A 15235-nucleotide genomic window follows, 5' to 3' on the forward strand; every position below is an offset into this window, starting at 1 on the left:
TATTTAAATATAAAAAGAAATTTATTAAAATATTACATAAATATTAGAAGTGTTATACAGATATGTAAAAAACTGGAAGAATGGATGTATCTGAAATTTGGGAAACACTGCCCTAGAGTGATGAAGATAGTTTATTTTGTCTATTATAATTTTGGGAAAGAGAGTCCTATTTCCTTCCCTTTTGTCCTATGTAGAAAGACAATAGTACTTAGAAAAAGGTATCTACTTAGTAATGGTCAACATGCAAAAGCATGCCAATTATTTAATTCTCCTTAGAAATTATTTGATTCCAGGCATGAACAAAGGCAGTGAACATGGGTTTTAGGAGAGGGGTATGAGAAGCATGGCAGAAATAAAGTTGACATGATTTCTCAGCTGTTTTATTCCTAGAATTTCTCATGGAAAGATCATTGCCTTGGTTTGCAAGAATACTTTGAAAAGTGATCTAGATGGCAAGACATCTCTTCACATCTGCTCTCCAGCTTCCATCCCATCTTCAATGCTCTAAGTGCCTGCTGGAATCAAAGCTGAGATAGGGACAGGACAGTCATTTCTCTGCATGAGATGCAGGGGAAAATTCTATTATTTTTCTTTTAAAGGTTGGAGTGGGTTGCAAGAAGTCAGAAAATGAGTTAAGTCTGGGGTAGTCAGGATTAGTAAAAAAAATTTTCGAGGTTCCTTCAAGTACCTGTTGAAGTGGCATGCATTGTTCTGCAAACACCTCATAACCTCTCATTTATCTTTTGAAAGAAATATTGGGCATATTTTACCATGCGTGTGTGTGTGTGTGTGTGTGTGTGTGGCAACAAGAGCAGTAGAATTTGTCAGAGTCAAAATGTTTCAAGACACAGGTAGCCTCTTATGCTGCTGAAGCTCAGAGGCAGATGTGAAGAAGGAAGGTCCTATAAATTTATGGAAAGTATATTTGGGTTCTTTCTGGAAGTGGGATTGTGGATTAGAGGTAACTCAATGTAGCTTTCAAGGGCTAGTGTGAACCCAGGTAATAGCTGGATTATATTAAGAAACATATATCAAGTACCTCAAAAATGTGAGACCCTGTGAAAGGACTGTGGAGTGATATAGAAATGAGAATGCCATAGTAGCAATCAATTTTCGTTTGACTTGGGTATGTCTGATACCTCTCCTACTGGTCCTTAGGAAACATGCTTGCCCCCAGTCTGAGCTCAGCAATTCCATCTTTTTGGTCATAGTAGTTGACTCAAAGAGGTGATCCAGATCAGTTTAATGAGACTCAACCTTGGAACTTTGGCTGAAAAAGAGATACTATCTTCTGTGTTTTTTTTTTTTTTTTTAACTTCAAGCATATTTTTTGTATTAGAGCAACTTGAATCCCACATGGGAAGAGACTTCTCAAGAAGGACAGCAACAGAGGAAAGCAGAGCCTGAGAAAGAAGACAACACAGAGAGGAGAGAAAGACTTAATTTTAATGAAAAGATTGAACTCCTAATCCAATCATGGCTGGAGACATAATTTCCGTGGAGTTTTCAGTTTATGAGCTGGTACATCCATTTTATTGCTTAAGCCAGTTTGAGCTGGTCTCTGCCACTTGCTCCCAAGAGAGTCTTGCCTAATATGTTCATGAACAAAGGCAATGGATTGGCATATAGGAGATAAATCTGAGAGAAGTAGTAGAGGGAAAGTTGACATGATTTCGTAAGTTGAAGTGGAGCTTTAGAAAGGAAAAATAGAATATGGCTTTGGGGTTGATATCCTGAGTGGTAGAAGATTGTTTTCTCTGTGCTGGATTTCTTCCCTTGTCCCTCCAGATGCACTCTCTTCCCTTGTCCACCTCACTCTTGCCCCAGGAGCCTAGTCTGTGCGAGTTACAAAGACAAGCTCCTGTGTCTCCTGGCTGCTGGTGGAGTGTGGCCAATGGGGAGAAATCAGAATACATGCCTCGATTTCTCTTACTTTGAGGCCATCTAAGATTGGCTGTGTCTGTGAATGAAGGTTATTGCTCTTCCCAAGGTAGTCTGATCTTTGTGATTCTGCCATTTGGGTTCTTTAGTTTATCTCCTCCATGTTGCATCTTTTCAGGCGTAGGTTACTCACAGTCATGATGCTGATAGCCTCAGGTTCCCGCACTATCCCTTATGGTTTCTCTGCTTCCACCCACACCTTTGTCATTAGTCCCTTGTTAAATTAACCTCACTGGAATTATCCTAAATTGAGTGTTCTATTTATTTCTGCTCGGAATTTCAAATAAATGCATCTACCCTTCAAATGAATTCACGAAAGGACATGTTTATGTTAAAACAGATTCCTTATCTGTGTAGAGTACTTTACAGTTTTCAAATTTTCATTATTTTTCTTATTCTCACGACCTCACGAAGCAGGCAGGTCAGGTAATATTATCCTCACTTTATAAAGGAAATCAAGACTCGGATAAGAAAATTGATGTTCACATTCATGCAATTAATAGAGTGTCTTTGAACCTATGCCTTCTGATTCCAGTTGCTCTGTGTTTATTCTAGTACAGCTTGATTTACCTGAAATAAATTAATTTGATTAAAGCTATTGTATTTTACTCTTTCTCTTTTATGTCTAAACCAATAGCTGGGTCTTACAGGAATAAGCATAAGCAGAGGTAGTTCTCCATTAGATGGATGCGACAGATATGTGTGACACCTAAAGAGAAAGGGAAAAATTGTGTAAGTGGACAAATAATGTATCTAGGTTTTGCGTATGAGGAGCCACCTTAGATAGATTACATAAATGCGGGGAAATAATTATACATACATTTGTACATCTTAAAACAACAAACCGTTCATTTGATTTATGTAGTCAGGGTAGGCTAAAACCTCACTAGTATATAGCTGAGTCGTTTGTCTTAGCAAGTATCTTGGTATTGGCAATCAATAATGCAGCCGAGATGATTGATGGCCCTGTTTTCTTGTGGTGTCTCAGCTGGTCTAAATTATTTATTTGACATATTGCCTCCTGGCAGATGTAAGGAAACTGATGATAGTATGTTGGTATTGCTTGGATATATATCTGAGAGGGGGAAATGGGTGTTCTTTTCCTGTCTGTGATCTTTGGGCACTTTATATAGGTAAGAATATGTTTTGCAGAATTGTCATATCATCAGCTACATCTATGGAGATGAATGAGGCTATGAGGTTTTAACAGTTTCACTCCTGGTTGTCCTAAAATGAAATAAACTTTATTACTGTCAGGATCATGATTCATTGGCTGACATAAGACTTCTTTCCCAGCCACAATGAATATATGTGGACCTGGGGCCCAGGGCTCTTTATATCACTCTGTATTGTGATTGTTCTGTTAGGAGGTCTGTCTTTCTCAATAGATAGGGAGGTCCTTGAGGACAGAAACTGTCTTATTTATCTTTGTAATCCCAGTGCCTGGCATGGATTCTCAAACACTAGTCACTTAATAAGTATTTGCTGATGAATAAAAGACAAGAATAAATGATTCAGGCAAATAATTTATACTTTTTGCCTTAGATTTAGAATTTATTAACCTTATTAAATAAGATACTGCTTTGGAAAAAGGCATGGACTAGAAGTCACATCTTTTTTAAGAATCTTAGTTACTATAGTCAAGGTTTATACTTTAAGCTTCATTTTTCAGTATGTAAAATGGCAAAACAAGACTTTCTTCATAATGTTGTTAGGAATTCAAATGTAATAATGAACTTGAATGACTTCATTATTACATTTGAATTCCTAATAACATTATGAAACCTAAATGACTAAGCTCTAAATGACTACATAAATAAGAATTTATGTGGGGGCAGTGTTTTTACTGATAAACTGGTTTTATTCTCTCCAACCCCCAAAAGACTTTGATTTGTGGCATTTACCAACTTCAATGATATAAATATTCCTACAGTGGCTGATTTCAAGTTAACAATTGTTTGAAAACAAGTTTGCAAAATTCTGAATATTTAACAACTGGCTTTTATTAACTGGGTTGTAGGCACCACTGGGTGAGAAGTGATTTGGCTTCGTTGAGCAAGATATGTGGTGCCCTTTAGTATTTGGTTGGCACGTGGAGGATATTTTGAGAGTGAAAAGACAACAGAACACTTCTAGTAGGGATAAATGGAGACTTCAGATTTGTGCTAAGTTGAAGAATATGACACTGCTATAGTGATTATCTTAGTGATAGAGAGGTATCCAGAAATTGTTTCATGAGAATTTTGGGGCACCAAAATTAAATGATTCATTCAATGAATAAATATTAATCTTCGGTAGACAGAGGGTTACAGGTAAAAAGGTACTAAAAATGGAGAATGTATTCATTTGGTAATTTGTGATCTGTGACTCAAGGAATAGATTTATAGCTATGGTTTGAACGATGGTGTCCCCTCCAAAATTCAAGTTGAAACTTAATCCCCATTATTGTGGTGTTCAGAGGTGGGCTTTTGTGAGAGGTGACTAAATTATGAGGGTTCCACCCTCATGAATGCATTAAGGCCTTTATAAAAAGAACTTGTGGGACTGGTTTGCTCTCTTACGCTCTTCTGCCATGTGAGGACACAGAGTTCATCTCTTAAACATATTTTTAAATTTCGTGGGTATATATTTATGGGGTACATGACTAGCTACAGGCATACAATGCATAATAGCCATATCAGAGTAAATGAGGTACTCATTACCTCAAGCATTTGTGTTTTGTGTTATAAACAATCCAAATATACTTTTAGTTATATTAAAATGTACAATTAAATTTTTTTATTATAGTCATCCTTTCAGGCTTTCAAATACTGATATTATTCATTCTTTCTATTTTTTTGTACCCATTAACCATCTCCACTTCCTGCCTATCTCCCCACTGCCCTTCCGAGCCTCTGGTAACCATCATTTGATTCTCTATTTCCATGAGTTCAATTGTTTTAATTTTTAGCTCCCAGAAATAAGTGAGAACATGCAAAGTTTGTCTTTCTGTGCCTGGCTTATTTCACTTAACATAATAACCTCCAGTTCCATCAATGTTATTGCAAATGACAGGATCTTGTTCTCTTTTTTATGGCTGAATAGTACTCCATTGTGTATGTGACCACGTTTTCTGTATCCATTCATCTGTTGATGGACATTTAAGTTGCTTCCAAATCTTGGCTATTGTGAATGGTCCTGCAATAAACGTGGGAGTGCAGATATCTCTTTGACATACTGATTTCCTTTCTTTTGGGTATATCCCTAGCAGTGGGATTGCTGGATCATACGATAGCTCTATTTTTAGTTTATAAAGGAACCTCCAAACTGTTCTCCATAGTGGTTGTACTAATTTACATTCCCACCTACAGTGTATGAGGGTTCCCTTTTCTCCACTTCCTCTCAGCAATTGTCATTGCCTGTCCTTTGGACATAAGCCATTTTAACTTGGATGATGTGATATTTTATTGTAGTTTTGATTTGCATTTCTCTGGTGATCAGTGATGTTGAGCACATTTTCATATGCCTGTTTTCTATTTGTGTGTCTTCTTTTTTAATTTTTTTTATTTTTTATTATTATACTTTAGGTTTTAGGGTACATGTGCACAGTGTGCAGGTTTATTACATATGTATCCATGTGCCACGTTGGTGTGCTGCACCCATTAACTCGTCATTTAGCATTTTGAGAAATGTCTGTTCAGATCTTTTGCCCTTTTTTTTGGATTATTAGAATTTTTTTTCTATAGAGTTGTTTGAGCTCCTTATATATCTGGTTATTAATCCCTTTTCAGATGGATAGGTTGCAAATGTTTTCTTTCATTCTGTGGGTTGTCTCTTCACTCTGTTGATTGTTTTCTTTGCTGTGCAGAAGGCTTTTAACTTGATATGATCACATTCGTCCATTTTTGCTTCGGTTGCTTGTGTTTATGGGGTATCACTCAAGAAACCTTTGTACGCTCCAATGTCCTGGAGATTTTGCCCAATGTTTTCTTGTAGTAGTGTGATAGGTTGAGGTCTTAGATTTAAGTTTTTAATCCATTTTGATGTGTTTTTTGTATATGACAAGAGATAGGGGATCTAGTTTTATTCTTCTGTGGATATCCAGTTTCCCCAGGACCATTTATTGAAGAGGCTGTCCTTTCTCCAATGTATGTTTCTGGCACCTTTGTAAACAATGAGTTCACTATAGATGTATGGGCTTGTTTCTGGGTTCTCTCTCCTGTTCTGCAGGTCTATATGTCTGTTTTTATACCAAAACCATGCTGATTTGGTTACTATAGCTCTGTAGTATAATTTGAAGTTAGATAATGTGATTCCTCCAGTTTTGTTCTTTTTATTCAGGATAGCTTTGGCTATACTAGTTCTTTTTTTGTTCCATATAAATGTTAGGATTCTTTTTCTATTTCTGTAAAGAAAGTCATTGGTATTTTGATAGACATTGCATTGACTCTGTAGATTGCTTTGGGTAGTATGGACATTTTAACAATTTGATTCTTCCAATCCATGAACATGGAATATCTTTCCATTGTTTTGTGTGCTTTTCTATTTCTTTCAACAATGCTTTACAGTTTTCATCGTAGAGATATTTCACCTCTTTGGTTAAGTTAATTCTTAGGTATTGTGTTTGTAGCTATTATAAATGGTATTACTTTCTTGATTTCTTTTTCAGATTGTTCCCTGTTGGCATATAGAAATACTACTGATTTTTGTGGTTTTTAAAAACTTTTATTTTAGGTACGGGGGTACATGTGCAGGTTTGTTTCATGTCATTGGGGTTTGTTCTACAGATTATTTTGTCACCCAGGTACTAAGTCCAGTACCTCCACCTTCAGTCATGTGAGATGCCACAGGAAGAAGATGACATCAATGAAGCATCCCTCACTAGACACTGAACCTGCTAGCAATTTGATCTTGGACTTCTCGGCATCCAGGACTGTCAGAAATAAATTTCTGTTCTATAGACATTACCCAATCTTAGGCATTTTGTTGTTTGCAACATTAACATAGACACATTGGCTATTTTAAGAAAAGAGAGGGTTCTTGGAGGGACATCCTGTATTTGAGACACAAGAATCTGGGATGACTGCTGATCTCGTTTATCTTGATCTTCATGATCTCTCATGGTATCTACTAGTTTGCTTCATTTTTCCCACACTCTTGATGGGTCACACTTGTTTCTGATGAGTTTATCTAACCATAATTTATATTCATTGGGACATACCGAAAGTGATATTTGTTTGCAACCAAGTTAATGTGCAAGTCAGAAAGTGATTGTCAACTTTCAGGGTGCTGCAGAATCACCCTGGAGAGTTAGTTAAAATCAGATATTTTTAATGTACTTAGAGACACTATAATCCAACATCCTGGGGTGAAGCTCAGGAAGATAAGCAACATTGATTACTCTGATACAAATGGCTAGAAGACATTTGGGAAAAAAAAACCCTACCAATTTATTAATCACCTTACCTTTCATGGTTGGACTTTATCTTTTAGGTTGATGTATATCATCCTTGACTGCCTATTGGAATCACTTAGAAGCTTTAAAAAAAATACTTTTAAATAGTGCTTGACACTCAAAAAAAAATTTCATTAATTGATCTGGGATGTGGCCTGGCACCAGAATTTTTTAAAAGCTCCTCAAGTTACTCTAATGCATAGCCAAGTTTTAGATCCACTGTGCTACAGAAAGCCTCTGAAGGCTTTCAGACAAGTGTATTAGGTTATTTTCATGCTGCTGATAAAGACATACCTGAGACTGGGTAATTTATAAAGAAAAATAGCCTTAGTGGTCTCACAGTTCCACATGGCTTGGGAGGCCTCACAATCATGGTGGAAGGCAAAAGGCACATCTTCCATGGTGGCAGATGAGATAATGAGAACCAAGTGAAAGAGGAAACCCCTTATAAAATCATCAGATCTCGTGAGACTTATTCACTACCTTGAGAACAGTATGGGGGAAGACCCACCCTCATGATTCAATTACCTTCCACCTAGTCCCTCCTAGGACACGTGGGAATTTGGGGAGCTTCAATTTGAGATTTGGGTGGGGACACAGCCAAACCATATCAGCAAGTAAGCTATTGAAGAGGGAGATAGTCAATTTTGCATTCGAATTACTCTGACAACTGAGTGGAAAAGGAACTGAGAGTGACATACCGGTGGTCTCAATCAGGAATGAAAGAACAGGAGGTTGGTGCCAGAAAGTAGAAGCTTAAGATTTCAAAGGTAAAGAGCACAGTTTTCAGGTGAATATAAGGACTAGAGTGCGGCCATGGGGTTGAATTAGAAAATAAATGAAGGTCACTAGAGTTAAGAAAGTCAGTGAACAGAGAAGCTGGGAATGAAGAGCAGTGACAAAGAGAAATAGAAGGAATATCATAACATTTAAGAACCTCAAATTAATACTGTTTTTTAACACAAGAATGGAAGAGTAATGGTCTGCAGGTAAGATATATCACGGAACAAGAAATATTCTGACTCTATCTGCTGACCCTGAGAACAGAAGTAAGTGAGTGTGTGTGTAAAAAAAAAACGAGGGGCCAGGCCTGGTGGCTCAAGCCTGGAATCCCAGCACTTTGGGAGGCCAAGGCAGGCAGATCACTTGAGGCCAGGAGTTCAAGACCAGCCTGGCCAACATAGTGAAATCCCGTTTCTACTAAAATACAAAAATTAGCCCAACCTGTAGTCCCAGCTACTTGGGAGGCTGAGGCACGAGAATCACGTGAAGCTGGGAGGCGATGGCTGCAGTGAACTGAGATCGTGCCATTGCACTCCAGCCTGGGTGACAGAGTGCAACTCCATCTCAAAAAAAAAAAAAAAAAAAGTTGGGGGGGGTAAGGAAAAAAGGAATGGAAAGATAAAGTTTGCAGAGGTGCGTTATCTAGGAGAGAGAAACAGATATTAGTTAAGTCAGGAGGTGGAGAGTGGAGAGTGGAGAGTGGAGAGGATATTCTGGGGTAAGATGTTTCTTAACAATTGAAAAAGAGTCTTAGAGGGTGCATTAGGAATGTCAGAATGGAAATTGAGCTTGGAGTGGAATGGAGGTGGTAGTCATTAGGACTGCCCACAAACATTCCAGCTCCCTCTCCTCCAGGACACATGACATGACTGTACCTTCATGTTTCTGGGATTTAAGGGGGCCATGTGGCTTGCTCTGACCAATATGAAAGTGAGCAGAAGTGATGATATGTGTCAGTTCTAGATGGATGCTTTATATATTAATTCAGTGGCCAGGCGCAATGGCTGATGCCTGTAGCTGGGAGGCCAGGTGTGGTGACTCACGCCTGTAGCCACTGTACTAGCATTTTGGGAGGCAGATAAATCGCTTGAGTCTAGGAGTTAAAGACCAATCTGAGAAACATGGTGAAACCCCATCTCTACTAATAATACAAAACAATAGCCAGGCATGGTGGTGTGCACCTGTAGTTCCAGCTACTTAGCAGGCTGAGGTGGTAGGATCCTATGAGCCCATGTGGTGGAGTGTGCAGTGAGCCAAGATCATGCTACTGCACTCTAGCCTGGACAACAGAGTGAAACTCTGTCCCCCCAAAAAATTAGTTAATACAGAATTTGCCCTACTTATTTTTCTTTTATTTTGGTAACTGGTAACATTTTAAATAATGAACATCAACCTGAGGTCCTAGACCAGGGACCCTCTGCTGACCTATGATAGGCATGAAATGGGAGCAGACATGAAACCTTTATTTTTCTTTAGGCCACAGAAGTTTTGGGCTTACTTCTTACCTCAGCATAACTTAGCTTGTCCTGAATGATATAGAAATTAGTGCCTTGAAATGGTACTGCCATAAAAAAGATATAAAATATGTGGCATTTGCTTAGACACTGTGTGGCAAGTAGTAAGAAACTGCCTCAAAGGCTGGAAAAGTAACAATCCACGTTATTCTATGCTAAAGTATTCAGTAGAATTGTCACGTGAAGTGGCTTGGGAGGCAGACCATGTACTGATGAGTGTGTAGGTCTAAGGTAAAAAATCAGAAAACCACGTATTGGTATTTTGTGTTGGATGCAGATGGCTATATTTAGGGGCAAAAGGCAGGCCTGAAAGCAGGAATGAAAGGAAATAAAATTACAAAATAAAAAGTACTTCAAAGTTGGAATAGTATACTACTCCCATCTACAAATAGAGAGACACATGATTGAGAAAATGGGAACGGAAATGAATAATTAAAACTCAGTATTGGGGAGAGAATCAAATAAGACTGTGGGAATCATACCCGTGTAGATTGGGTTAACTTAAAGGTCCAACTAAACATATGCTGCCCAGTGATGTGGTACAGTGTGGGACAGAGTGTGGGACAGAGCGCTCTGATAGATAACATGAACAACTGTCCTAGGTTGCTGAGACTTACCATGCAAAAACTGGGAAAGTTCAAGGCAAAGTTACTCATCCCTATATGTAGACCCCATGATGGACATTTTGCCTGAATGAAAAAGAAATCTTTGTGATTCTAAGCTGCTGAACATTTGTCATGGTTCGTAACTGCAGCATAATCTAGCCTATTTTGACTGATACAAGAGGAGAGGAATCACAGTAGGAAGAGGAGAGTAGATGTGGGGAGCTGACCAGCACACCCTATTCTTACTCCTTATGAAATACAAGATGGGAGGCTGATAGGATTAGGTTAGCTTTTGTTCTGAGCAGTACTCTGAGTCAAATTGGTGCCAATTGATGTTGAGGCAGGTAAAGGCAGAGGGTATATTTACTTTGACATTTTTAGTTTGTTTTCCAACTCTTAAAATAGGGTTAGGACCTTACAGTAGTTCAACTCCCCCTTCAAATTCATACTCAAACTTTTGGATGCACATCTGTTGCATGGTGTGTGGTATTCTTTCCCTGTGATTTTTTTTTTTTTTTTTTTTTTTGATGGAGGCATAGTAATAGTCTGGTAGAGATTTCTGGACAGTTTGAACTAATGGGTAAAGCATTCATTGTTGCCTTGGTTTCCTCCCTTGGGAGGATAACCTTAGGCTTAGAATTATAGTGATTGAATGTGAATGAGACCTGGGACTTTTTATTTACTTTTCCTGTTCAAATGAAATGAATATGCGTTGTACTGGGAAGGTAGACAGGGCTATTACCAGTGCAGCTGAGAACAATTAGTTCTTATTTACTTAACACGGTTTCTTAATGTGCAATTGTAAAGCTTTTCACAGGATGTTTTAAAAATAATCAATTTTTCATTGCTGTTCCTAATAATTCAAAGAGCCTGACATTTGCAATCAAGCCAACTGTGGTCGATACCCATTTTCTCTTAGTTAAATAGGAATTTAACTCAGTGACACAAGTGGTAGCTTCTGGAACTGATTCTGTGTATTTATTCTTTTGTGAGGGCTGTACCCAGATTTATGGGTTACAGGAGAAACTGTCAAGTATACAGGCCAGCTGAACTTATTGCATATCTGGGGTCAGTCCCATCAGAACTCACAACCTGGCCCTACTGCCTCCAAGAAGTATGCACTTTGGCAACTTGCTTCTCTGCACACTAAAATGAAAAAGAATTTCTGTCATAGAGTTGTGTTAGGATTAAATAAAATAATGCATTATTAATCAGGATATATCATTCATTATTGGCTACAAGTGACAAAAATTTAACCAAAACTAACGAAAACTGAGAGGGAATGTAGGGGCTTTAGAAAGCACATCTATAATTTTATTGATTCTAGAGATAGCTGAATTCGGGCACTCAGACGATGTTAGGATCCTTTTTCTGCTGTTTGTATGGATGTGCATTGGTCTCATTCTCTCTTTTTGAGATCCAAATTCTAAATTAGTGGCAACAGGTTTAGAGTTTGGGAAAGAAAAGAGCATTTTAAGGTTCATTTTGGGGAGAATAAACACAGAAAAAAATGGCAGCTTTAACTAGTTTTTCTACAGCTCTCATGGGATTGCCTTTGTACTACTTCTTTGAGCATCTTTTCATCTTCTAAACCAGGGATCTGCAAACTCTGGCCAGCCAGCAGTCATATCTGGCCTGCTTCCTGTTTTTTGTATGTAAAGCTTTATTGGAACACAATCAGACTTGCTCATTTATATACTGTCTATGCTTTCATGTTACAATGGGAGAGTTGATTAAATATGATAAAGACTATATAGCCTGCAAACCTAAAATGCTTATGATCTGGCCATTTATAGAAAAAGTTTCTTGCTTTGTACAAAATAAGATTTAAACTAATAGTCCTCAAAGTGTCTTGTTCAGCAAGTATGCAAGAAAAGCAATTGGGAAAACAGAAAAATATATTTTGGCTTGTATTATATCTAATTTTCTTTCTAAAATATTTTGAGAATAAACTTTTATAATTACTGTACGTCGTAAGGGTATTTAGTGAATGCATGTAATGTGTGTGTGTTTATTTTATACACACACACACACACACAGACACACAGAAGAGAGAGAGAAGCTCAAAATTTTGTACTCTTGTTAGTGCATGTTAAAAAATTAGAGACTACCAGACTGAAAATTGTCACACTATGTATTACATTAAACCTTTGTGAAGGCATCACTGTAGGAGAATTATATCACTTGACTCCGCTCTTTTTCCCAACTCACTTCTATGTAGGCTTGTGTTTCTCACCTCTGTTTGATGAGGATGGTGTGCTAAATCCAAATGTTCACTTAGAGATAGATGTAAAATAATAAAAATGTAGCAGAGGGAAGAATAAAGAAGGAAGCCTGAGTCTGTGATTATTGAAGCAAGGCACATTGTAGAAACATCAAAAGAAAAAACAATCAGATCTGCCTTACTTCTGAATTTTAAAAGAGAATGGTATTTCTAGTCATCATTTATCTTGCCTGGGATTTGAAAAAATACAGGATTTCTGGCACCAATTATTGATTATTCAATATTTATAGAAAATGACACATGTTCTGCCAGATGTGGTATTTAGGAAGTGAGATGAGTTCTATAAATCCAGAGGATTGGCAATTGTGCTACCAGGACAATTTGTAAAATATGTTAAAGCTGATTAATAAGAAATAGAAATGTCAATGAGTCGCTAAAATGTAACAATAAATGGGCTGTGAGAGCCCAGAGTGAACACCTTTGGTGCAATACTGCTGAGGCTGGCTGGACTCAGAGAATGGAAGCCTGGATCAACTCTTAATTCTCCTGGAGAGATTTGGTTATGCAGTGTCTTAGTCCATTTTCTGTTGCTTATGACAGAATATCTGAAACTGGGTAATTTATTTTGAAAAGGGAATTTATTTCATACAGTTTTTGAGGCTGAGAAGTGTCTGGTTTAGGGGCTGCATTTGATGAGAGCCTCCTTGCTGGTGAGGACTCTCTGAAGAGTCCCAAAGTGGTGAGGGAGGTTGACCCTGCTAATGTGCTAGCTCAGGTCTCCTCCTCTTCCCATAAGGCCACCAGTTCTCCTCTCATGCTTATGCATAAATCCATCAATCCATGAATGGATTAATAAATTCCTGAGGGCAAAGTCCTCATGATCCAATTACCTCTTAAAGTCTCCACCTGTCAATCCTGCCACACTGGGGATTAAGTTGCAATATGAGTGTTGTCAGGAACATTCAAACCACAGAATGGGGCAAAGAAGCCTTTCTCGGATACGGAGTGGGTACATGAGTGGTTGGGGAGGTTTTTATTGGTGTTCTTTCTGTCCATCTGGCTCCCTTTTTCTGTAGGGTTCACTGCTTGGATCTGTTGGATTTCTCCCTCACTTAAAAAAATATATTTGTGTGTGAGGGAGAAAAACTATTGCTATGTGGTGAAGGTTATTTAAGATACGTGAACCCATCTGCATAAGGAGTTAAGAGAAAGAATGGAGATCTTAAATCTTTAAGATGAGAAGTTATTGGAACCTCTTGGGGTGCACCAAGATAATACTAACCAAATATCTGGGACAGGAATTGGCCCCAAGTCTTCTGTTATAAAATCATGACATGAGATGAATGCATGGGGGCAAGTGGGCAAGTAAAGTGGCTCTTGCACTGAATCTATTGAAAGAGAAGTGGGAAAAGTAAGTCCATGTCTTTGACAAAATCATACTCCTGATCTTCCCTATCTTTATTAGCCTTTTTTTTTTTTTTTCAAGCAGACTCTTACTCTGTCACCCAGGCTGGAGTGCAGTGGTTCGATGTCCACTCACTGTAACCTCTGCCTCCCAGGATCAAACAATTCTCCCACCTCAGCCTCTCAGGTAGCTGGGATTACAAGCATGTGTCACCACACCCAGCTTATTTGTTCTATATTTTTAGTAGAGATGAGGTTTCACCATGCTGGCCAGGCTGGTCTCGAACTCCTGACCTCAAGTGATCCATACACCTCAGCCTCCCAAAGTGCTGAGATTACAGGCATGAGCACCATTCCTGGCCAAGGGAATAAATCTTAAATGTTCTTACCATACACACACTTTTATGATTCTATGTTCCCGGTCTCCCAAATCTAGCATAGCATTAATACTTGAGTCAGGCATTTGAGATTGACTAATGGAAGACAACTGTTAAGCTCTTCAGCTTCTGAGGAATGATCTGTGTAAAGCTGTCTCTCTTTGTTGTTGGTGGTCGTGTTTTTTTTTTTTTGAGGCACATGTCTCCCTCTGTCACCCAGTCTGGAGTGCAGTGGCGCGATCTCGGCTCACTGCAACATCTGCCTTTCAGGTTCACGCAATTTTCCTGCCTGAGCCTCCCAAGTAGCTGGGATTACAGGCGAACAACACCACACCCAGCTAATTTTTTGTTTTTTTAGTAGAGGCAGGTTTCACCATGTTGGCCAGGCTGGTCTCTAACTCCTGACCTCAAGTGATCCACCTGCCTTGGTCCCCCAAAGTGCTGAGATTACAGGCATGAGCCACTGTGCTGGGCCTCTTTCTTCACCTTTTAATGGCAAATTTGTGCTCTTAAGACATGGATAGAGAAGACTGTTCAAGAGTTGGGATACTAGAAACTGGGCCAGTTTTGGTGTGGATCAGACTTGCCTGAGTATCACAAGGGAGGAATTTTTTTTCTCATACTTTGAAGAACATCTGCATTCTCAGCAGAGAGGTGGATAAGTAGCAGGGTCTAAGGTGGGAGATATGGCCTCAATTTCATTGCTTCAGATGAGACAGGCAGCTCAGAGCGATAAGCTGATGGCTCTTTCCCAAGCACTTTTCTATAGTTGTGGGATGTGCTGGTCACAAGGAGGTACTGCTGAGCTGTGGCTCTGTAAGGCAGGTAAAAGAAAACTTAACTGGTCTTTTTAAGATGGGATAATCTGGGACACTAAAGGGACAGGAATGCCGCCGTTGGAGAGATAAGATTTTTTGCTTCTCTGGGTATGCAGGGGCATGAGTTGAAGCCAC

Source organism: Symphalangus syndactylus, chromosome 6, assembly GCF_028878055.3.
Source record: "Symphalangus syndactylus isolate Jambi chromosome 6, NHGRI_mSymSyn1-v2.1_pri, whole genome shotgun sequence".
NCBI classification, from domain to species: Eukaryota; Metazoa; Chordata; class Mammalia; order Primates; family Hylobatidae; genus Symphalangus; species Symphalangus syndactylus.